Here is a 23,700-nt window from a genome sequence, read left to right on the forward strand (position 1 = left end):
GATGCGAACAAGTACATGCATCATTTGGGCTGAGTTAGTCGCAACATATGCAAAGAGAGATTGGGAGTTATGAAAAGGGAGATTTGACGACAGCTCTCATCAATGTTTAATGTCATATTTGAGGGGAAAATCGGGGTTATTACAAGACTCCGGTTGATCAATATGATTGGCGAGGTAATTGCATTCCAGTAATAAAACAATTCAAAGAAAAGGAACTAAGACAAATAAAAGCCCTTTTTAAAGTAAATCGGGAAAGAAAAATGATTATCAATTATATTTTTAATCTGTAAGAACAGTGAATGAAATAATGAAGACGAGTTTCTGCATCAGTAAAATATGCTTTATTCTAAGAAAAAGGTGTAAGTTGAACATGCCTTGCAACAATGGATAATAACTAACGACAGAATTTAATATACCTACATTTAATGTGATCATCTGGTCACAAAGAAATGCCCTACATCACCAGCAGAGATGCGTTTACACACATAACAGCATTTCTAAGGGACTGGTCCTTAGGGGAAGGAGGAGGGGGGCACAAGGGATTAGGGGGGTGTCATTTCAAGGGTGAAAAGTGGACATTTTCTGATATTTTTGCATTTTGTCTTCTTCTTTTTTTGGAGGGGGGAGGATCCATCATGAAAAAAGGTAACAAAGTCGTCAAAAAATATGGGGAGGGTCATTTATCTTCAGAACATTAGTACATCAAATAGCTCTGATCCACTCACCCTGACTGGTCCTAAAGCATGCTGTTGTGATAGAAGATACAAATCTGACTTTAATGAAATATGTCAATATGTACTACCAGAAGACAACTAGTTCTCTCATCTGTGACAAGAAATATCCTAAAATGTCACTCAAGCATTGATTGATTTTTCTATAAAAGAATCAATGCTTTTTTTCTAAAGTCCATAACAAAACTCATTGTCCTTATGAGTTGATATTTTCCTGAAGCATTGATCAATTTGCTTACTGCCCGTGAAGATCCGGTTTGGAATTGGTCTTCAGCCACCGATGTTTATCGAAACTGAAATACTGTTCAAATTAACGATAAAACTATTTCACTCACTGGAGTGATTGTGGTTCGCTCCCTCACGGCAGCTTCGCCTCATCTTACCTCAATTCACCCTACCTCACCCTACCTCACCCTTCATCACATCACCTCACCTCACCTCACCTCACCTCACCCTACATCACCCTACATCACCTAACATCACCTAACCTCACCTAACCTCACCTCACCTCAGCTCACCAAAGTATCCGGTGGTCAGACTTACTGACTTGGTTGATGCATGTCATCGTATCCCATTTGCATAGATTGATGCTCATATCAATCATTGGATTGTCTGGTCCAGATTCGATTTTTATACAGCCTGTTGTCATCTAGCTGGAATACTGTTTAGTGCAACATTAAACAACTGAACAACAAAAAAGAAAAAAAAGATAAAAATAAGAAACTTATTTTTAGAGTGAATGAGTATGGTTTTATGCCACCTTTAGCAATATTCAATTAATATCAAGACGGGGGAGAGCAGAAATAGGCTTCACATATTTGAGTGAGTGAGTGAGTGAGTATGGTATTACGCCGCTTTTAGCAATATTCCAGCAATATCACGGCGGGGGACACCGGAAATGGGCTTCACACATTGTACCTATGTCGGGAATCGAACCCGGGTCTTCGGCATGACGAGCCAACGCTTTAACCACTAGGCTACCCGACCGCCCCTCACATACTGTACCCATGTGGGGATTCAAGTCCGGGTCTTCGCCTGACGAGCAAACACTTTGACCACTAAGCTACCCCACCACCCCTACTTATCGTTAGAAATTGTCCTAGTAATATTTGATTGCTGTTTAACACCACACTCAGCAATACTCCAGCTCTATGATAGCAGTCAGTAAACAATCAAATCTGGACGGGACATACCAGTGATTGATATTATTAGCAGCAATCCCCAGCGTCAGGGTACGATAACACACTATCAACAAAGTCACCAAGTCTGACCATTTAATTCATTTGGTCACCTCTTACGACCAGCATCGGTTGCTGGGGACGGTTCTTACCCAGAATATCCACAGGGATGTGCTATTGCTAAATGACAGTGCCCTAATTCTTTCTTGAATCTCTGCAGCATAATTAGAGATATTCCGATGACTGACAGTTAATGTGCCTACGACAGCTGCTTGCAAGTCTTCATTGTAAGACACAAGCGTCCACTATTCACTACAGTGAACAGCTCTGTTTGTTTCAGTATGTCAGTATCAATTTATGTCAAACTTATTGAATTTCAACTTAGGCATTTACATTTAACATTTGATCATTTCAAATATTTATAAAAACTGCCTCTTTGACATGAATATTTTAGATTTGGGAAATATTAAAGTTTACAAACAGGAATGATAGATGATGGATCAATTTGAACACACCAAGGACATCCAATGATCGATGATGAACTCCCAACTCGATTTAAAAATCACATTTTACATGAAACATCCACATCGTTTGCATATAATGTTGCTTGTTTAAACACATGTATCCACAGATCTAATACATTTTTCGCAGAGTTTACCCTAACCTACAAAAGCGGGGTCCAAAGGACCCCTTATTATTATTAATTTTAAGGGTCCTTGTAGGCAATATGAGGGTCCTGTAAAAACCGTGTTACCGTGTAGTGTACTGTAGGTTGAGATTATAACCTTAGAGCCTGGAATGAGTGAGTGAGTGAGCATGGTTTTACGCCCCTTTTTTTTATTGCAATATTCCAGCAATATCACGGCAGGGGAACACCAGAAATGGGACCCGGATCTTCGGCGTGACGAGTGAACACTTTAACCACTATACTACCCATCCTTAGAGCCTGGAATGAATCGCTGATGGATGAAATAACAGACACCATAACTGCTCTTGATGCACTGTAGGTACTATTATTGAGTGTTCTTCAGGATGCAGTATATTTTTTTTCTGCGTCCATTCTCTACATTTGTGCGTACTGGATGCTCATTTGTGCGTTGCATATATATATAACACTACTTTGTATAAAAAAAGCATTTGGCCAACTATCACTGCAGCAGTCCAAGTTAACGGATCAATTATTATGGATCATCTGTATCTCAGTGTACAGTAAGTGTGATAAGTGTGTATTGCACAGATTCAAAAGGATATCAATACTTAGCCTTATTTGTTTTTTTAGTTGGATTAAGAGTCCGAACATCAAAAACAAAAGTCTGAAATGTAAAAAAAAAAGGCTTTTTAAAAAAAAATATTTGGTCTACTCGTGCTTGCTGTAACAGCCGACTAATGGAATCGGGTGGTCAGGCTCGCTGATTTGGTTGATGCATGTCAGCGTATCCCAATAGCGTGGATTGATGCTCATGTCAATCACTGAATTGTCTGGTCCAGACTGATTATCGCAAGACCACCGTCATATAGCTGTCATATTGTTGACTGCAGCGTTAAACAACAAACATGATTTCACACAATGGCAATATATGACCTAACAGTTTCAAATGTATCCAAGCTTAGAAGACATTAGATAGGACGGACAGCAGCGCTTGAAAACAGGGAAGTGTTGAATCATCATTCAATTGTTTCCATGTACTGACTCATTGCAAACAAGGAAAATTATTTACCATACAACACCAATTGGACAACTGTAAAGTGTTAGCACAGTTGTTTAACCGAACAATTTGGATTGTTAACAAAGTTGAACAATCAATCACTCAGTATATAACTCCCCTCCCACTCTTAAACACTCCCTGCCCACATTCAATACTTTGATTAAAACACATGTTACACAAACACAAACAGCACAACACACATATATCCGCAACCATTCAACATAAGGAAATCGGACAGGACCTCAATTATACCACTCAAATAAGTTATGCACCACTCGATTCTTTCTTCTCACAATAGTTAATCTGTCATGGCATATGAAAGAATAGGGTGGTCTTCTTTCAAGTAGTAAATGACAGCCTCACTTTGAATATGGGTTCACACCGCTTTTAGCAATATTCCAGCAATATCACAGTGGGGGACACCAGAAATGGGCTTCACACATTGTACCCATGTCGGGATTCGAACCCGGGTCTTTGGTGCGAACGCTTTTACCACTACCGCCCTGCCTCACTATGAATATGGGTTTTACACCGCTTTTAGCAATATTCCAGCAATGTCATGTTGAGCTTCACACATGGTACCCAATCACATCTGAACCTGAAAATCCAGTGATTGAGATCATGAGCATCGACCTACGCAATTGGGATACGATGACATGCATCAACAAAGTCAGCAAGTCTGACCACTCGATCCTGTTAGTTGCCTCTTACAACAAGCATAGTCACATTTTACAGCAAGCACGGGTTGCTAAAGACCAATTCTCTACCCGGATCTTCACAGGACCCCATGTGGGAAATCAAACGCGGATTGTTTTAAGTTGAGTGAACGCTTTAACCACTAGGCTACCCAACTGCCTGCTTATCTAGACCAATATCAAGAATCAGGTGATCCCTAACTTCTTTTGAGTAGTAAATATTGATGGACTTGAGAGGAAGAACTTGCAGCAAGAGGTCATACGATACAGAACATTATGCATTGTCAACCGTCATAACAAAGATATTTGATACTTTTTAAGGAAATTAGACCCAAGTCAAGAAGACATAATACTTTCATATCCACGTCGACGTGACATGATTTTTTTTAACGTTAATAAAACCACCACACGAGATGGAGTGAGTGAGTGAGTGAGTGAGTGAGTGAGTGAGTGAGTGAGTGCTTTGTGCCACTTTAGCAATAATATTCCAGCAATATCACAACAGGGGACACCAGAAATGGACTTCACACATTGTTCCCATGTGGGATTCGATACCCACGTTAGTCTGTCTTACAGACCCTGATACAAATACATATCAAATACAGCCCATGCAAGTCTATAATGTTTGGCAAGTCTAGATTACTGCAGTATCTGTAAATGAAGAGAGTCACTGGGCTCCCTTTTATTATATTTTTATTAAGATAACTGAACAACTGTTTTTTTCTGTAGGATATGTTCATTTCAGAATCTAGATGTTAGTCTATACCCACATCTTTGGCGTGACAAGCGAACGCTTTAACCGCTAGGCCACTCCACCGGCCCTACACACGAGATGGGAATAAGACATGAACATGAAGCACAAATATCCCTTTCACAGATCGTGACTTTATTTTTCACATAATTAAATATAACCTAATTTCACACATGAACACAGTGATGGCATACTTCCAAAACAGAAACTGATCATATGATAAACTTCCATAATTGTTTTTCATTATTCAGCTTATATTGGATCATGAATATTTGGGGGAATATTTCTTGTAGTAAAGACTGAGCACCCTCTTACCTAAAAGTATCCCCAAAAATATTCACATGATCCCTAACTTTCTTTGTTTGGCATAGATTGCTCCTTGTGAGCATTAAATATTTCTGTGGGAGGACTTTCAATGAAGACTAACTATTTAATTATGTTTAAACTTTTGATTAATTCCTTATGATATTAACGCACTACAAAATAGTATATAGGGATAGACACAATTTCTCATATCCCACTTATTTACGACTCATTCAGGACTGGAGAGTTTTATAAAATAATTTGATTTATGGAGAAATCAACTTGTCCTTCTTAAATATGAATGTGTATACACAAATTTTACCTTAATAAGTAATTACGTTTTTCAAATGGTGTTTAAATAAGTAATTACATTTTTCAAACCATGTATACAGTTGTTACAGAAACACTGACATGAAATTGTTGCCATAAATAATAACTTACATAAACTATTACCCGGTATGATGATATAAAATTTAAATTTACTAAACAGACTTGTTATTGTCAATAATGACAACTGTCGAATACGGAAAGCAACTGTTTTTGTTATATCTCAAACATCCACAAAGTAATCTATGTATAAATGTGTCACTGCTCACCAGTAGCGTGAAATATATTGATTTCTTTTGGGACTTTCTTGCATATTTGCTTAAAGTTACTTCTCCGATATTTATCTATATTTAGTTAGCGATTATCAATCTCAATAATCTATATCAATAGCCAGCCTAAGAGTCAGCAGACTTGAAAGTTGTATCACTAATTGCACAGGACTGTCACTGTCCATACAAGAAGTAAACTTACAATCATCTACACAGTTCATCTAATTTCAAGATCAAGGTGCATTTATCTCAAGGATCACCTTTGTTTGTGATAATGTTTGTCCACAAAATTTAACGTTGATGCAAGTGCAAATATGATTGTCAGCCCGTGTTGACAAACATGCAGTTCCTACAACTGGACTTGTACAATCAGACGAACACTTCCCTCCATGCCGAATCACAATATCAGCGCCCTTACGTCTCCACTAATATAAACACACAAAGCATATATAATCATTTTTCCTTCAAATATTTATTTTAAGAATACCAAAAGTGCAATACCTGGAAATCAGACATCTTGTCCAAATGAAAGTATTCTTGCCACCAAAGCAAAATGCACACAAAGTCTGAAAGGTTAAAATCGGATATGTCACATATTCATGCAAATATGGACAAAAGAAATTAAAACCCTCCCAAGCACCAAACTGATTCCTGAGATTCCACCATCAAGTAACCAGCGAAGATCTCATAAATTACAAATACCAGTAATAACCAACTCAATCAATCCTGAACATATCAACTACACCTTCACCTTCTGAGAGGAAACTGAAAGATAATTCATTTGTGGAGTAGCTGTGCTAGCTCGGCAAGTACAGCTAGCAATGGATGATGCCCAAGTCATAAGATTGAGGTCAGGCACAGTTTATAATACTGCTATCAGCCAACACTGAGCTTGTGGCAGAAAAATCGAGACAGACGAATGTTTGTTGGCTACAGGACAAGCGGTGTTAGACAGAGTTCATCTACTGCTGCCTGAGTCATAATGGCCTGGGTGAATCTCTCCACTCTGCAACATGTACTCTCGCAGCCTTACAGCTACATTCACCTGATACATACCTCCCTACCTCCCGAGCAGACATCGTGTTGATCATCACCGAGTAGGATTAGTGCATGACTTATAAACAGGATTGTCCCAGAACCTTGTTTGAGATTGTGTGAGGTACTTATACATTGTTTTACTGTCAAATTAAATAGGACTATATATGCTTTACTATCAAACTAAATAGGGGATAATATACATTGATGATAATATGGTAAATACACTGTTCATATTGTTTTTTTCTCTCATTTCAAACAGATTTGGTTTGGGGGGTTTTAAGGCCGCACTCAGCAATATTCCAGCTATATGATGGCAGTCTGTAAATAATCGAGTCTGGACCAGACAATCCAGTGATTAATATCATGAGAATCGATCCATGCAATTGGGATCGATGACATGCATCAACCAAGTCAGCGAGCCTGACCACCCGATCCTGTTAGTCGCCTCTTACCATAAGCATAGTCGCCTTTTACGGCAAGCATGGGTTGCTGAAGACCTATTCTACCCCGGAATCTTCACGGGGGTATTAAACAGAACAAAGGACTATATGTTTTATTGTCAAACTATAAAAAAGTAAATCGGGGGAGGAGGGGAAGGGGGTATACAATTGGAAATGAGCCATTTCTCAGTAGGAATTATCTTTGCGCAACACCATAGGCTTATCGATGGAAATTATCATATTTGTTTAACTGGGACTTTAAATATGTCACTATATCGCTAAATGGTGGAAAAAGAGGTATTTCCAACAATTAGAATCAAGAACTTTTATCGCACAGAACACCCTCCTAGGGCAGAGTACAAACTATCTACTTATAGGAATAAATATACCTATAGACATGAGAGGCAGATATACATGATGCACATCATATATACAGGTATTACATATTAATTTCATTTACAGTATATAAACATTTATGTGTATCATGAGGTGACTGGCAGCGTACACTTAGTGTTGAAACTGTATTGATAGACTAGAATAGAATATGCATGCACACTTTCAAATTTGTCCTTATTCATTTTTACTAACATGAAAAACACATCCAGCCAATAAGGTTGGACTAGACAACTGACATGAGAGAACAACAAAATTTAACTAAACGCATCTGTTAATATATTTCAAAATAAAATCAGATCTATAAATGGTATACAGCCTACAACTTGAGCCACCAGTCCAAAGTCAGACTCTAGTAAAATTAAGATCAGTCTAGTAAGCTTAGCTAACAACAGACAACATGATGACACCAAACTGTAAAATAAAGTATGCAAAAAAGTAGATTCAAAAGTGTTTGGCACAGTGTGAGTATAAGTCTCTACCATCTCATCACACCTACTGAAGATAAATTCTTGACATAAATATTTACCTGTTTACTGTAAAGATAGTCAATATCCTGTACTGACACAGGCTCTACATGCACTGAACCACTAAATTAACATACATGTATGAGAAAACTAAAAATATTCAGATAATCACAAGTATTTTTATTTGGACCCTTGATAATGATCATTGTCTGACGTTAGTACTATCTCTTTATATATCACATAAGGAAATCCTTTAGAACTAATCCTCATAGGGTTTAGGAAGTCTTTGGTTAGAGTCCCTATTTTTAAGATTGATGCGACTTGTGCCAAAAAACAAAGCTGCAACTACCTCCAATACAATAACATGTGAAGAAATTACATGAATAATTAATACTTGAGAGAAACTCGCTCAAACCTAATGAATTATCAACACTTCACTAAAAGCAATCATTGTCTGTGTTACATCTTGCAGATACTGAAACCAAAACATTTTAAAATATTGAAGTTAAACAACAATTATTAACTATCAACCATCATCTATTTGTTTACACTGTATACAGTAAACTAATGAACTCAAAGGGACCACTAATTATAGTTTGTTATAACCGTAGTTCATTATAAGAATTGATACCGCATATATGCACAGCAAATGTCAGGTCAAAACAATAAGTTTGTTATATCCGTCAGTTCCTTATAAGCGTATTTGTCATAAACATATTTTACTGTATTCAAAATTAATTATTACTAATCAAAATATTCCTCATAAATAAACAGCTTTCAATCAAAGACAAAAAACAATAGTGAGCATTTCACTATCTGACTGCAACTGTATCATAATTCAATTAAAGTAATAAAGTGTTTAGGGTTAGGGATTGTTAAGAACAAACATTTGCAGAAATCATTTCTCTTTTAAAATTCAACATAGCACAGCTTCGACATCTACTGCATCTCAATGATACAACTCCCATGATGAGAATTTTAAGAGTCCCTGGGTACAAATTCCAGTGCCTTCATTGCAGAGGGAGTGAGCTGATGCCTTACTGTAGCCTCAGCATCACATTATTTTAAGTATGCTCAGCCAAGATTATTTTAAGCAGTGGCCCCTGGACAGGCACATTGATTCAATAAGACTGATACATCTGACTAACTGGCAGTTAAGTGCCGCAGTGCTGGAAAGACCTGCAAACAGATGCACCACATTTGCCACTGGTGCTCCAAGAATGCTTCTCCCAGTGCCTATTCCACGATTATTTCAGAGCAAATTCAAAATCTTTTTTTTCGTGATAGAAATGTACAGCAACATGATAATCATCTCGGCGTTGTGAGGGTCTGGCACACAGAAAGACATGGTCTAGTTTAACTGGCGAGAAATGAGTTTTACCCAAACACTCCACCCTCTCTCTTCTCTTACTCAGCCATTCTATGTTGCATCACCTGATAGCCGGAACACACCCAGGCACTGTCCTGCAGACACCTTGTACTGCCAACACTGTCTGAGTTTAAAACATGATGCATAGCCTCACACACAGGGATTGTCCCTTGCCCCATCAATGAGTCAATGAGTAAGGTTTTACCCTGCTTTTAGTAATATTCAAGACCCGTGAAGATCTGGGGTAGAATAGGTCTTCCGCAACCCATGCTTGCCGTAAAAGGCGACTATGCTTGTCGTAAAAGGCTACTAACGGGATCAGGTGGTCAGACTCGCTGACTTGGTTGATGCATGTCATTGATTCCAATTGCGTGGATCGATGTTCATGATGTCAATCACTGGATTGTCTGGTCCAGACTCGATTATTTACAGACCACCGTCATATAGCTGGAATATTGCTGAGTGTGGCGTTAAACAAAAAACCAACCAACCAACTAGTAATATTCAAGCAGTACGGAGACACCAGAAACTGGCTTGACACATTGTATTACAGCAAACTGTTTAGAACGAACACGCATATAACAAACTGTCAGATATAACAAACTGTTTTCTTGTCCAGTCCATTTGCTCATAATGAACTGTGGTTATAACAAACTAAAATTGGTGGTCTTTTTGAGTTCGTTATAACCGTATTTTACTGCATGTGGGGAATCAAACTCAGACCTTTGGTGTAAAGAGCCAATGCAAGGTTATACATTCTGTACAACTGGTTTCATATCCACATAGACTCCATCCAACATTTCGACCCGTGAAGATCCGGGGTAGAATAGGTCTTCATCAACCCATGCTTGCTGTAAAAGGCATCCAACATTTCATGACTGGTCTTGATAATTATTACCATGAATGTGAGAGTACGGTTTTATGCCGCTTTCAGCATTGTTCAGGCAATATGGCAAAAGGGCTCAACACATTGTACCGATGCCGTGAATCAAACCCGGTTTTCATTGTAATGAGCTAATGCTTTAACCACTTGGCTACCCAACCGCCATGCTCCATCAACCATTTCACGGCTGGTCATAATAATTATGAATGACAGTTTACACCACTTTAAGCAATATTCCAACAATATCACAGCAAGGAATACCAGAAAATTGCTTTACACATTGTAGCAATATCACATCCAGGCCTTCAATAAGACGCATGAATACTTTAACCATTAGACTACCTCACCCCTAGATAGTTTTGATACATAAAAGCCATAAAAGCCTTTCCATAATCATATTCTGCTAAAACAGGGTCTATTGTACAATTCTGACTATGTCCTAAGCATGTGTGTATGAATCTCTATCAAATAGTGATGATACCAAGTGTTCACGAATAGGTGAGCCTGTCCTACCCCACCAGTGACACACATCACAAACACAAGCCGATTTCATAGTGCTACCCTACTGAGATACCATGCCGCAGTTTAACATGAATACCCCACTCAGACACAGTATTTGACCCTGACCCTACCAGCCCTTGTTTCAGACCTTTAATGCTGAGCATCAGGCAGGGTAACAACAAGTACCACAACAAGTACCATCTTTGAACGTCTTTTGGTATGACGCGGCCGGGTTTCAAACCCCAGACCTTCCGCTCTCCGGATGGACGCTCTACCAGTAGGTCCCTGAGGCGGTCATGGAATAAAAGTCAATGGATCCTTGTCACAACCATAATGTTTAAAATGAAAGTTTCAGGGTTACCTACACTCAAATATCTATGGCAGTGACTCTCTCAAGGACAACAGGGGACTATGTAACTTCTGACACTGATAAATATATCCATAAAAAGCAAACCTCAGCAATATGAAATAATTTTACTGCAAATATTGAATTTCACAAACAATAAAGACACATGACTCAATCAAAACATCAAAGGAAGGAAACTGTCATTGATTGACTTACTTTGAGAAGTTATTGAGCATATCAAACATATATCTCTATGGCGACATGAAATAAGACAATCATACAACTAACACAAAAAGGTGAGCATAAAAATCATACCATGCACAGAGTTTAAACATCCAAAACCAACCTATACATACACATTACAATTGTACCTGCATTGCTGTTACCGAAACCTCTTATAAAAAATGAAACAGTGCATCAAGGAAGTCGACAAGAGAAATGAAAATGCATTTTTTAATTTTTCCAAGTGCAGGGATGATGAGTAAGTTTGAACAAGCGCCAAACCGAGACGGCCATGTGCGTACCTTGAACACAAGACAGAAACTCCTGAGGGCCATAATCACATTTTCAGATCTGTACTTAGCATGAAGTTCAACACAACTCTGCAGTCAATCTGAAGGCAAAGTCGAGGTGCACTACATGAAATCATGTCGGACAAGGAAAGGGATCAGCGATGGCCACCAGCTAAGCCTATTTCTCCTACCAAGGGCACAAATCTGCAAATGTTTCTTCAACATATACTTGACATCCTGGAGCGTGCTTTCTCTTGTGTCAGACATGTACTGAGGTTTTCATACAACTCAACTTTCAAACAAATCTTGCATCTAAAAATATTACACACAGTAAGTAATACTGGTATTGCTGAAAGTACAAACTTTATTTCCCCAAGAGAAACCCATTCAAGTCTCAGTCCATGAATTGCCGCTCACTCATTAAATTAAGACTAAAATGTCTTTTTTATTCAATTAACATACACGTAATATCATCTAAAACCCCTTAATTATGCAGGGTTCAATAAAGAATTTCCAAAATTAAAAACCACAGAAATTTTCATGAGCAAATCCTTGGTAGCGAGCTGCATCTGTTAACATAAATCACAGATGACCCTGTAACTTGTGAAATTAATGTTCCACGCTTTCTCTTAACTAATATTTATGTAATCGTCATCTACTTTTAGTTTTCCTTATTTTAAAATCATAATTCTAAATTTAAGTGTTTCATTTCATTTTTACGTAGAAAGAGCACACTTTGATGTTTATCTGGGCACAAAATGATGAATGAACATTATTTTAGAACTTGTTGCTAAGAATTTGATGGAGAGATATCATTTGTTTGTCCTTCCACTTCGAATCCAATTCAAGTTAAGGGCATGCCAGAATCCCATTTAAGCTGTGTATTTGCATAAAACTGGCTGATGAAATGGCTTCTTTTTTTAAAAACAGTGAAAATTATCCAGGGGTTTGGGGGTCTATATGACTTATGTGTATATTCTCAAGGCATGTATCACAAAAGTGACCTTTAACATAACAAAATCCTCAGAATTCCACAGGAAATGCTTATCCCTGGTAAAATATTCAAAATATATCATCCTTACCCAATTAACTTTGAGTTGCTTGCATACAATACGCATGAAAAACGTAACCAACTCAATGGTTTAGAACACTGTGCATAAGCACTCTACATAGCCTTCAGTGTGCATGCTTATACAGATATGCAGGCATCCCATCTACATGAATTCTGCTGAAGTGAATAATGCACAAATTGTCATCTAAACATGGTGAAACAGCATTTAAAACAAAACTATTTTCAAAATTGGTTGTGTGTTTATAAACGCCCACTAGACTCAAGTTCACTCAACCCAAGGGAATAAAACACATTGAATACAAACAGAGAAATAAAAATACTTAATGGTTCAGAAAATTCTGGAACCCTGCATGTTGACTAATATGTAGTCTCCGAATTGAACATATCTTACAGATAAAAAAGGTTTTCAATTATCTCAATGAAAATATAATAAAATTAAAAGGAGCCTAGAGATTTCATTTTCAGATGATATTGCAGTAATCTAGACTCGCCAAATATTATAGACTTGCATGGGCTGTACTGGATATATTTGTATCAGGGTCTCTATGAAAAACTACCCTTTACGCATCAATGCTGTGGTTTTATATTCACAACAATTCCTAAACTTTATTACTATATCTTGACATATCAAACTCATATACTTCCCAAATTGACCCGTGAAGGTCTTGGGTAGAATAGGTCTTCAGCAACCAATTCTTGTCGTAAAAGGCGACTAACAGGATAGGGTGGTCAGACTCGCTGACTTGGCTGAAGCATGTCATCGATCCCAATTGCTTGGATCGATGCTCATGATATCAATCACTGTATTGTCTGGTCCAGACTTGATTATTTACAGACCGCCGTCACCGTTCTCAGCTGGAATATTGCAGAGTGCGGCGTAAAACACCAAACCACCCAACCAACTTCCCAGAATTACATCACTGATACCAAATATTGCCTTGTTTACAGAAGATGTGACCTGGATGGGTGAGGTGACGATCCCACTACATCACGGCTGTATTTGCTGTGATTATAGTTCCATACAAAAGGCTGCTGCAGCTTTCACTGTATGACACTCTAACTATGGCTGCCACTAGGAAACTATATACATCAGTGAATCATCACCACTTTATACCACCACATATAGCACAGGTCCACAAATAACCACCCAATATGACATCTAGTTCATGCAGTGACGTTTGTTTTAAGCCTGCTCTTGTCGAGCTGTGTCATGAGCCACCTGTAGTAGAGGTATCTGTTTCGTAAGACTAGGGTTTTACGGGACGCAAATATGTGACCAGTAAGCACAAATGTATAGAATGGACCAAGAAAAAAAACAATGTTTCATCCCGAGGGATGCGCAATAATATAACAAATATTAAGATCCTGTAATTATCAAACCTATAGTACACCCAACTACACCAATTCATTACTTTACAGGACCCTTACATTTCCTGTAGGAGCCCTTGAAATTAATTATTTGGGGTCATCTGGATCCCTAGTTTTGTAAGTCAGGATAAAACACAGTAAGACACAACATTTGAAAACAAACATTATCTTCTCAATCATAATAGATCAAACCAATTGTTGGTTGTTGTTTTTATGATTAACTTCATTTTGAAAAATTTGAAAAGTAACTAATTTTTCAGTTGTTGATCTGAATGATAGCTGTCAATAGTTGAGAGATAAACAGGTTCTTCCAAAATGGTATCCTACAATCTAAGGTTATTGAACTAAAACTTTCTTCTAAAAATCCACTACAGTAAGCATGGGTTGCTGCAGTCTATTCTACCTGAGATCTTCACGGGTCTGTTCCAGCATGAACAGAGTGAACATGGTGCTGACACACTAGAATCTGGAATTGAACCCACATTCGTAGTTTTCAATCCAACCCGGGTTTTCAGTACCAACGAGTAAACTCCCACCTAACTAATTTTGACAGAAAGTCTGACGGAATAAACTTCTACAACATTAAAAATTCTGCTCCATGTCCCATTTGTACTTAGCTGTAGTCAAGTGATATTAACCTTTTAATTGCATGCATTGGCTTCTACCTGGTTTAACTCTGCTTCGAACAATATTCCAGTAATATCACGGAGTGTCAGTTTCATGTGAGAGGAATGCCTGAAGTGATGCAGGTTTTAGAAGTATACTACTTCGGTGAAACCCATGAGCACATGGATGGTGCTGACAAACCTAGAAACAGAATCTGGGGTTCAAACCCATGATCATTGGAACACAACTTTGCACAATGAAATGTGTAGCCTTAGTGTTTGAAATTTAATAAATGTGCTATGCTGCCACCAGGACCCACAGACTTTAGAAGTTGCAGGCCCTGACTAAGCTCTTCAGGCCCTTTTAAAAAAGCAGCTTATTGTGACAAATAAATAACATGTATACAACTCAAAAGAAGTTAAGGATCACCCGATTGGTAATGTTAATCTGTCATGGCATGCAAGATTAACTATTATAATGTGAAAGAATCAGGTGATCCTTAACTTCTTTTGAGTAGTATATATTTACTGCAGGACATAAGGTCCCATACAATTTTAAGCCCCGACAGGAGATCTAGCTGACACGGACAACAGAACAGGCAGGTGTTTATTTCAAACACTGACTGGGCTCCTGTGTCCCTTTCCTGTATGTGAAAAGTGAGGGAGCACCGACCTTTGACATGTTGTGACCTAACCTGACTTCCTATACACCAAGGGTTAATTCATCCTAAGTAAACAATATTACTTACAAAGATCAGCAGATAAAGGGTCAAATCATACACAATTGATTCATATGAACCGATTAACACTTGCTCCAGAAAGCTTTCATATCCTAAACAGGGAAAAACTTCCTCTGATTTCAATGACAGATTGAGGGCTGCATGCTGCATTGAGCAAACAAACAAACAAACAAACAAACATGTAGAGGGTTATCATCAATACTCAAACATATGGGTCTGCGACTTTAGACAGTCTGAAGCCAGGATCTGGTATAACTTTAATGCAGTCTTGTAAGATAAGCTAATATCACAGCGGGGGACACCAGAAATGGGCTCCACACACTGTGCCCATGTGGGGAATCGAACCCAGGGTCTTCAGTGTGATGAACACCTTAACCACTAGGCCACCCCAATAAGCTAAGAGTGCTCACACATTGACATTAAAATCTACTGCAACAATTGCAATACCTATTTGGCCTGAGAGTTTCAGACATTTGTGGTCGACTAACATGGAGAATGAATATCGATCCGATTTATCCAGGATACAAAAACATTGCCAAAGGGGACAGAAAGTTTGATTAATGTGTAGTTAGTTTAGCCACTCCCAGTCTATCCTAAGAATAAAACAGAACATTTAACTGTTGAAAGTCAGAATTTGTCATATCCTATCTTGTTCAATATCATAGCAACATCCCAGCCCACCCGTTTCATAACTCATCTATACTCAAGTTTCGGTGTCAAGTCAAACGTTGCATGTCAACAAATGTCACATGACCTTCAATGCGCAGTGTCACATGACTTCCCTCGATCAGGTGTACAGAAGCATGCGGATTGACGAAAGATAGCTGTTGGTTATTTGACAATAAAATGTGTATAATCTTTAAAAGATAACTCATACTTCCAAAACCCTTCAAATCATACTTCCAAGAGGAACACCTTGATTTAGATTGTATACTTTGATAACACATTTCAAGATCTTGAATGTACTCTTCACAAACAATGCTCCCACTAACCAAACACAATTAAGCCGAAAACACAGTGCATAGTTAACTAAAATATGCAAAACAATCAATATTTAACAACACACTGTGTCTAGCCCCTTCCCCTTCACCTGAATTAGAAAAACAAGTATGGAGCCAGGGAATTTTCCAAGTCTTACTCAGACCAATCTCTGGTACAGCCTCCTGTGGCTGGATGGTTCGAATATTTTTAACATCCCTAATTTTTTATTAGCACTAATAGAGAAGAGGAAACAGTGATCATGACACTACAAGGGCTGACTTACAGCAGTGAAATTGGATTTAACCTCCCATGATAAACCTACTTTTTTATTCTAAAAGGAGACCTGAGCAAATTGGCAGTTGCGAATGGTGAGGTCACGACCCCGAGTTTAAACAAAACAGCTCAAGGCGGGTGTCCCTCGCTCAGTGATAACAATTGTCCCTTGCAAGGCATTCTAAACCACATCTGCAACAGCGACAGTAGGTACTTATCCTCTTTCTGGGAGTTTAGCCTTTCTTCTGGGACTGTCCTATTTCTAACTGGACATCTGTCCCGTCCCTGGTCCCTGCCTAACAATAGGACAACTGTACGCATGAAAAAACACTGGTGTTGTCTTGAACTTTGTACTTGTATTTTCTGAACGTTAACAGTTTGGGTGATCTTCAATTCCCTTTCATTCCAAAAACATCATGAATTGAACAAAATACTACTTCACTCTATCCACTATCTATTTTATTCATTTACAACTCTTACAACTCTGTTTAGAATCTTGTTTTTTTAACATCTGTAAAAATATTCTAAAATGGTTCCCTAACAAATGTTATGTCTTACGTGACTACACCAATATGTACCCCTCAATGTTTGGTAGGGATAATCAGGAATGTCATTCTATTGAAATATCATTGGCATACAAGAATAATTGTTATGCGACTAGACCAATATATACCACTCAATTTTTGGTAGGGATAATCAGATATGTCATTCTATTGAAATATCGTTGGCATACAAGAATAATTTTTGTATCTCATGGAAAAATTAAATAATTTCCCAATTAAAAGTGAAGCATTATAGATGAAATATTCATTTAAAAAAAAAAATCACTTAAAAAAAACAATACCGGTAGTTGTCAATATGTACTGCAGTAACATTGTGCAACAAGCTTTAGCAACTATGAACATTCAATAACTAACCCCATTAACACGCATTTCAATCATGAATGATATTCCCAATATTATCAAACATGACAGTAAAGGGAAGTGTTACAAGAATTAACAAAATTTCACTGACATCCATATTCCTTTTATTTAAAGTCAATTAGTTTATGCTATGAATGTAATTAAAATTTCATCAACTCGTTTCAAGGGAGCCTGCCACTGATCAATAACAGGTCTTTAAATCAATTGAACACACTGGCTTGTTAGCTTGTGGGAACAATGAGATTGGATGCACAGCATTTCTCACACACAAGGCAACATTCATAACTTAGTTCTTTCAAAAAATAATTTAAGAATGACACTGGCAGTTTAGTATCTTAATTAAAATATTTATTTTGTGAATTAAAATTACTTGATCATTACTGAAAAATCATTACAGAAAAAACAGTATGGTAGTCTGTGACATAGCTACTAGTCAGAAGCTAGTGTCTAGTCGAAGTCTGTTTGGTCTAGTAAGCTGAGCTAATGAAAGTCCATATAACAACACTAAAATCTACTGAAAATGATGTAAAGAGTAATGGTGGGGCTAGCAAATGCAAAAATTTGTCACAGACTGTTGATAAGTTAGATCAACCCGCTAGTCCACGGTGGTCCATGCATTAATTAAGCTGGCAATGGGAAATACTTTTTGTGTCGATATTTTCTAACACTACCTCCTTATTCAGGCGAGGTTGTGCGAAATGAGGTTTTAATGTTGCATCCAAGATTTTGGCACATATATAGTTACATGCATATGTGTCTGTCTATCTGTGTTTGTCTTGCATGTACTAATCTGGACTAATGCCGATTTTAAGTGCTAGCCCACAGAAATACCATACCACAGTTTACATGAATCCCCATGAAAACTGACTCCAAGCAGACCAGGCCTTGTTTAATACCGAGTGCCAGACAGGGTAACAACAAGTACCATCTTTTAACATCTTTTGGTATGACACGTCCAGGGATCGATCCCCAAACCTCTCTGGGCGGACGCTCTACCACTAGACCACGGAGCCGATCACATCCTTATTCAGAATGATGGGAGTAATGATTGTCCACCATTTTCCTAAAATATCTGAATATTGTATCTAAAATGTCTCAAACTATAGAAACTTTATATCAGATTTCATATTGATAAGTATTTATTCCAGCTATTCAAACAGAAACGTAATATACACTAATATATATAACCCATCATTCCTTATTGAACATTCACATTTCACCTGTATACTGCTCATATTACTATACTTAATTTTTCATGGCAAGATATTAAGCAATGACTTTCATCTGATAAAAAATATGACAGCAAATTAACTAGTATTATGAAAGAAATGGGTAGTCCTTAACGTCTTTTGAGTAGTATAAATTTCGGAAAGTCATCACTTAATGTCCTGTACCTACATCCCATATTTATGCTACACTAAGATGACTATACACAACATCACATTCATGTCAGGATGTGACCAAGATAATTAAATGATACTCATTTGAAATCTGTGTCACAAGTTACAGACATAAATATGTGCATGTTGTCCGCTTATTACACTCTGCACTGAACAGGTCCAACAATATGATTCACCCGTATAGAAACTACCATTCCCATATCCTGAAGCATTAGTACAATACTCATGGCAATTAGCATCATTTCCACAAAGTAAGCCTCAATTTTTATGGATTTTGCTACATATGTTATCATTATGAGAACTAGCGAACTAAAAATGTTAGTTTCTATCACCGTATCAAGGGTATTCATCATATAAAACATCAGGCAATTTCGCACTTAACACTAAATATACTACTCAACTTTTCATAGGGATAATCAGATATGTCCTTTCTAAATATTACAATTACACTTGCAGTGTTAAAAACTGGCACTAGTCCTATAGTCCTTGCCAAACTGCCCAACAGCTAAGGTATCATAAGGACCAGTAGAAATTTGCCATTTTTACAGGTTTTGATACATGTTATCATTATAAGGACTAGTGGAGTAAAACTGTTAGTTTCTATCGCTGCACTTGACATAGAATCAGTTTTGTGTGTCATGGAAACATAAAGATATCCTTATCAAAGTGGAGCAATATATATTAGTTCCTGTACACTGCAATATTAACAAATAGCCTATGAAATGTTTTATTAACTCAAAATATTTCTCTTCTCACAAAACCTTGTTAATAATTCTGATGCTGAATAATATATCTAGCTCCACTTCTATTTCTGTTATCTTTAACATTTAACATTGTGATTATGACAAGGTCGCTCTAATTGTAATGTTTAATTTCGAACATTGTGCACTGAGTAATTGAGTACGTGAAAAGTGTTAGTAGGGCTGTCACTGATTAACAAAATATCAACTTATTGATAACCTGTGCGTTCTGATGAGAATATTGATACAAGCACAATTATCTTCTTGAAAAAATGTGTAGCTTTCACTAGCTTTCAAAATGAATTCAGTATTTTGTAAATAATGGTAATGAATGAATTTTTAAAGACATTTAAGAAAATTATTATAAGAAATAACTATTATTATTGCTATCATTGTTATTATTAACATAGAACAATGCAACCACACAGGGTGTATCTTGATGCAGTGCCTGAATACTGATGTAATTGTTTAAAAGCATTATATATAGCATTCAGTGACTTTAGCTGCTAGTCTAAAGCTAGAGTCAAGTAAAATTCTATTTGGTCAAGTCAGGTCAGCAAACAACAGTCGATATGATTACACTTAATTGTACATCATGACGCAAAGAGCCAATTCGGACTACCAGACTCAAATGTTTTTGGCACAGAGTATAAGTCTCTTCGGGGCACAGACTGATATAGTGGTTAATCGCTGTTTTGAACAATATTCAGTCATACCACAGCGGGTCAGCTTTAATGTGGGAGGAGTGAGTATGGTTTTACGCTGCTTTTAGCAATATTCCAGCAATATCACAGCGGGAGACACCGGAAATGGGCTTCACACATTGAACCCATGTCAGGAATCAAACACGGGTCGTCGGCGTGACGAGCGAACGCTTTAACCACAAGGCTACCCGACCTCCCCTAATGTGGGAGGAAAGTCTGAGGTTATCCAAGTTTTAGATATATGCCAATTTCACAAAACCCACAAACATGAGTGTGGCCGACATACAAAGGATCTTAATGAGGATATTTGGGGTCATAAAATAGGCCCTGAACAAGAACTGCCACTGTTTTTGACATATTAAATGTCCATGATGCATAAAGATGCTTTATTGTGATACAAGGTGACATGAATTATATATTTAAAGGAGATACCTCGATATTTACATAAGATACTTTAATTGTATTTTCAAACACAGTGGTGCTCATAGGAGCTGGCTGCTAAAAATGTCTACCAAAATAGTTGAATATTCTTGACAAGCTTCGAAATTGTCTGATGCTTCCATTAGAAGAAGCAACTACACAAAGCTTTTATGCAACAATTTGTTATAGGGTCGTAATCAATACCTATCATGACACAAGCATCCCCACATTCTATAGACAATCAATAACATTGGAGATCACATGTTTACATAAGTTATTTTGCCAAGGTAAAATACAAAATTAGGACTGCTCATAACCAATTAAACAATCATTTGCATTGCAAAAATCTTTAATATATCCATATAAAGTAATGTATACAGCTAAATATTTCAAGGAGCTAGCAAGGAAAGGTTGTTGTATGTCATTGTCACAATACTACATCAATACTACAGCTGCATTACAGCGATATCACATTCGCTGATGAAGAATCTGTCTTCATAAAGTCTCAACAAGCCTCTTTTCTAATGGACCCATAAAGATCTGGGTAGAATAGGTCTTCAGCAACCCATGCTTGCTGTAAAAGGCGACAATGTTTGTCGTGAGAGGCGACTAACGGGATCGGGTGGTCAGGCTTGCTGACTTAGTTCATGCATGTCATCGTATCCCAATTGCGTGGATCGATGCTCATGATGTCAATCACTGGATTGTCTGGTCCAGACTTGATTATTTACAGACCGCTGTCATATAGCTGGAATATTGCCGAGTGCGACGTTAAACAACAAACAAACTTTTCTAATGAGTGAGTGAGGGTATTTTTACTGTTAGGTTTATTATAGCCTCGTCATGAAAGGGGTCATCAAGAAAGGTTTCTTCCTCATAACCCATTGGAGAATCAAACCCAGGTCTGAAATGTGATAACCAATGCTTTAACCACGATGCTACACAACTCCCCATCTTTCTTCTAGAAAAGACCTTTTGATAATCACTACTGACAGATTCATACTATTTTAAAGAAGCATGACAGATACCACAGTAATATGAAAGAATCAGCTGTTCTTTTAACTTCTTTTGAGTAATATAGACTATCATTCCTCAAAAGTAACTTATTTATCCAAAACAACACAAGAGGAAGTTGGAGGAATATATTCATGAAAATTGTCATGGCATATCAAGCCCAATATTAACTCATGGCATTACATACAGTTTGATAGGTTAGCAAGGACATAACATTAAAAGGGTGCAAAATGACACTTCCCAAACAGAACTTGTTGAATATAGCTACAGACTCTCAATCTGCAGTGTAGTTTTCAATCACTTCATTTCATGGTTTGAAAATAAATGATCCTGAAAGACCTTATACTCTAGTTTATATATTTTTTTATATTTATTCATGTACTATCTGCCATTTGCCTAATAAAAGATTAACAGTCAGTGATGGTATGACAAGAAGCAGATAAATAATTAAGAGAAAACATACTTTTACAGTGTATGAAGTAATGCTTACATCCATTTCATTACTAAAACATATTTTATTGTCTATCATATATATAAATATACATATGTACACACACTGTTATTTATAATAAGTATCCTAAGAGCCATTTGGCTGATTACACAGCAACATAACCCAGGGTGACAAATAATTATCAGCAATAAAAGAAAACAACATTTCATTCTTTATATATATATAGAGAGAGAGAGATATATATTTATGCCTTGATTTGGTTAAATCATTTTCTTAATAGATGGTGTACTTTATTTGAATCAGTTGAACACCATCATCCAAGTCATGTTACATTGAATAATATAATACTTCACAATCAAATCAATCACCCCCTCTTCTAATTCACTCCCATTTAACCAACCGATGTGGGCTACATACTCTTACACATACTTTTATATGATAAAAACACTCTAACACAAATTAACAAATGTTGCTTTTAGACCTTATCAAATCCTGCGTTGACAATGCAGCAAAGTGTAAGAAATGACAGGAGATGAAATGGTATGCACAAAATACACGAAAAAAATATGACCGAAAACATGCAAATATATCCATACCGGCGAAATTGTGACTTACACAAACCACCATTATAACCCATCCAGCTCGGACACCCCCCAGTGAGGATAGCGAAAAAACCCACTAAATGTTTTAAAAACGTTTGAGAAATTTCAAAATACACAACACCAAACAACAGAATGAAAACATTACCACGTGGTATGATTGTTTACAACCGGCAAACGTACGAAATAAGAGAGAAAATGCGAGTAAAAGTCACTGTCAGCTAACTCAACGCGAAATGAATATGTCGAGTGAGATAAAATGGCTGTTGTCGAGAAGAAAATATAATGGTCAATAACTACGAACATTCACACAAGAAAGATGACAAGCGCCGATGGAAGTTTTCTTCAAAAATACGATGGAAATAGCCTTCAAATACCATAATATACACACCAAATGAAAGCTTGGAAACTAAGGAACCCTTCTATGACAATATTTCCAAAGTGCGAGTTAAATATGATACCGTTTTTTGCGTCCAAAAGCTGTCGAAGCGAATCTTGCAA

General features: G+C 37.2%; 1 protein-coding gene across 19 annotated transcripts in view; it reads right to left on the minus strand.

The window, feature by feature from the left end:
- LOC139465761 (bromodomain adjacent to zinc finger domain protein 2B-like) overlaps positions 1-23,700 on the minus strand; it is a 110,790-nt gene that overhangs the window by 86,832 nt on the left and 258 nt on the right. The gene's annotated exons all lie outside the window — the stretch shown is intronic.

The sequence above is a fragment of the Haliotis cracherodii genome, unplaced genomic scaffold, assembly GCF_022045235.1.
Source record: "Haliotis cracherodii isolate W230 unplaced genomic scaffold, xgHalCrac1.p SCAF_18, whole genome shotgun sequence".
NCBI classification, from domain to species: Eukaryota; Metazoa; Mollusca; class Gastropoda; order Lepetellida; family Haliotidae; genus Haliotis; species Haliotis cracherodii.